This window comes from Rana temporaria, chromosome 10 (assembly GCF_905171775.1).
Source record: "Rana temporaria chromosome 10, aRanTem1.1, whole genome shotgun sequence".
In the NCBI taxonomy this organism is placed as follows: Eukaryota; Metazoa; Chordata; class Amphibia; order Anura; family Ranidae; genus Rana; species Rana temporaria.
In genome coordinates this window covers 34,271,481-34,274,868 of record NC_053498.1, presented here as the reverse complement: position 1 = coordinate 34,274,868, position 3,388 = coordinate 34,271,481, and the positions used below count along the sequence as shown (strand labels likewise).

At 48.7% G+C, this 3,388-nt stretch overlaps 1 pseudogene; it reads right to left on the bottom strand.

Moving 5' to 3' along the window:
- Positions 1 to 2,878: 2,878 nt before the first annotated feature.
- Positions 2,879 to 3,014, bottom strand: LOC120916613 (annotated as a pseudogene).
- Positions 3,015 to 3,388: the final 374 nt, after the last annotated feature.

Here is a 3,388-nt window from a genome sequence, read left to right as displayed (position 1 = left end):
CCACGTTTTTTGAAGACCGTTTGGGTATTACATAGGCCAAAGGGCATCATAAGATATTCATAATCGCCATCCCTGGTGTTAAAAGCGGTCTTCCACTTGTCTCTTTCTCTCATTCTTATTAAAAATTGTAGGCCCCTCTAAGATACAATTTAGTGAAAACATGAGAACCCCACAGAGAGGGTATCGGTTCTTCACGGCGCAGGTTTTCCTGAATGTATTCAGACACGGCTTGTGCTTCTGGGCCTCGGGGGGAAAGGTTCCTGGTAACAGATCAATGGAGCAGTCATAGTCTCTGTGAGGAGGAAGGCTATTAGAAAACTTTTTGCAAAAAACATCATGGAAGGACTTATATTGGGAGGGAAAAATGGGAGTTGTGGAGGTTTCAGAAAGAGGTGGTAGTACATTGGACACACATTGTTCATGACACTGAGGCCCCCAAGCCAATACTTGCCCAGAGTGTATAACGATGGGGTCAAATGGCACAAAGAAACCATCTACTGTGATCACAGAGAGGGGTAAAGTCAGGGCAACAAAGGAAAGGACCATTTCGGAGGCCAAAGATTGCGCAATGGAATTCCCGGCTGCTCCAGAGTCCATGTATACAGAGAGTTGATAAGCATTTTGAGCCCAATGGATAGACACGGGTAGGCTGAAACAAGGGAAGCTGACAGAATTAAAGGATCAATCTAGATCACCTTCCTCAGAGTGACACAGGCCCTGGAGTTTCCTGGACGAACTGGACAGGAGTTTAAAGATGTCCATTACCGCCAGAGTAAAGGTACAAGCCCAAACCCATGCGACGGGTGCAGTCCTCTGGAGTGAGGTGAGTTCACCCAAGCTGCATAGGTTTTTCCAAGGTTTGAGAGGTTGGAGAGGTTGGAGAGGTTGGAGACTGAGAGGGTTTCATACATTTTTGGAAAACCTGTGCTGGACGTCCAGAAAAAGGATGACTGGATCCTTCCAGGGCCTGCTCCTGGAAGCAAATTTCTATTTGACTGCTCAATGCAATCAAATCATCAAGCATGGACAAGTTCATCCTTTACATGCTCAGATAGGCCCTGCCAGAAGGTAACGGTAAGAGCATCATTATTCCATGCAAGTTCAGCGGCCAGCGTATGGAATTGAACTGCGTATTGGCCGACTTTGATTCCTTGCTGACGAAGATGAAGGAGGGCCCCTAAAGCAGAAGACGCTCTGCCGGGCTCGTTAAAAGTTTTTTGGAATGCATCTAAAAACGCCTGGAGGTTGGAGGTGATAGGATCGTGTCATTCCCAAAGTGGGGAGGCCCAAGCTAGGGCAACACCAGTTCCACTTTGGTGCGATCTATTGGACAATGGTGGCTGGCAAGTTCAAAGTGGATGGAACACTGATTAATGAAGCCACGACAAGCCTAAGACCCCATACATACTATACAACTTTTGTTGTTTGATTTCCTTTAGATTTACAAAAACCATGTAGTGCAAGAGCGTGCCTGATTGTAAGCAAATTTTAACTCTTAAAGCGGTTGTATAGGCTAAATTAAACTTTTTTTTTTCCTGGTACCTGTAAAGGAAAAAGCATAATGAGCCAATATGCACTGAATACTAGCTCATTATGAAATACTTAGTTACTTACTTACTAAAAAAAAAACTATACAACCGCTTTAAGGTTTGACCTCAGATTACATGGTTTTGGGAAGTCTGAAAAAATCTACAGAAAATTGTATAGTGTGTATTCAGCTTTAGGGCCACCAGAAAAACGAGGTGGTGGTGGCAGATGGAGGCAGGGATTGCCAGGTATTGCAGATAACATGGGAGCCAATGAGGCAGAAGCAGGGACTGAAGAGGTTACAGCGGCTTGCAGACGATCCAGGCAGGAGGCAAGATCCTGTAGAAACAGCACTATTTTTTATTTTATTTTTAAAAGCCTGTGGCGTGCAAAACACAACCCAAAAACTTTACCCGGTGCAGAAAAAATGTGCACACACAAAGAGTGTTCACAAAAACGTGCAGACGGGTGCTACGTCAAGTGGTCCTCTGTGAGGAGGACCCAACCCTGATCCCCCGGGGCGTTGGACTCCAGACAGGGACTAGAGTAAACAGTGGTCTGTGCAGCCGAAGCTGACACGGACCCAACTTCCTTGGAGGGTCTGACGAAATAGAACCCTCCCAGGTGGGGCTCCCCCGAAGGGAGACCCCATGAGAGCAAGCGAACTAAGCCAGAAGGCCATGTCCAACTACTCCCAAGATGTTCAGGGCTGGCCCGAGGACCTGCACCCTACTAATCACACACAAAGGTGTACAACAATGTGCACCAACAAAAAAAAGACATAATCGTGACAAACAAGGGGGTAAAATAAAAAAGAAAGTGGGGGAGAAGGAAGGTGGGAGATGTGAGTGGAAAGTGACCATCGTGCAATACGATGGCCGGCCCTCCGGCCAGGAAACAAAAATTCCCCTGGTCCTAGCCAAAAGGCTCGGCCCTAGAGGCAGGTGTGAAAAGGGTGTTTGTGGAGATTGTGGCCATGGTGCCATACGAGTAAGTGCCCTCTCAAACACTCGTGCAATGTATGGCACCCCTGGACTGCCACTCCAGGGGCACTATCTCCACAGGCTTTTCAACGGACCCTGACCCCTGGCCCGGACCAGCAGCACCCTTCCCAGCCAGGAAGGTAGGAGCTCTGAGAGATTGGGGAGAGCCCACGCCAATAGGCTACTCCCATCACTCCCACCTAATCACATTTGGGAAATACTAACCACTCCCCCCAAGGGGAAGGAGGAGCAAGTGTTCTCTCCGGAACAACTGACCGGGGCAGGCTCCACCAAAGGCCAGGGGCCTGGCCCCTCACCTTCGATCTCATGTTTCTCCGTCCAAATTAGAAGGCTTCCACCTCCACGCCAGCAGGTTTAGCATCTGCCAACCGCCATCCCTTTCCATCTTGCCGTGTACTCAGGACAGTTAGCATAGCACCACCTACTGGCAACTGATAAGAACAGATACTACACTTGATCTTAGCCAAAAGGGCGAGAAACGATGTAGAAACAGCACTATTTGCTCTTGATTTGCTTGCTGGGAGTTAAGTCTCTGAGATAGGTGATGCATTTGGTCTTCGGCCAGTGACGAACTCTCCAAGGAACTCATGGCTTGAGAAAACTGTCATGGTGCCAATTGTGTGAGCCCACAGGCGAGCAGGTGACATGGGATCCCCCAGGGTGTGGAATCTAAGAGCCAGCTGGTATTCTGCCAGGGACCCCCTCACAGGAGTTTGGACTTAGCTGCGTGCTGACCCCAGGTCACGACACCCAGGTTCTCCTTTCTTGCGATGAGAGTACTCAGAGAGATGGTGCAGGCACAGATGGATGGCACAAAAGGAGAGCCGGATAATGACCCACAGTCAGGGCGGGCAGCC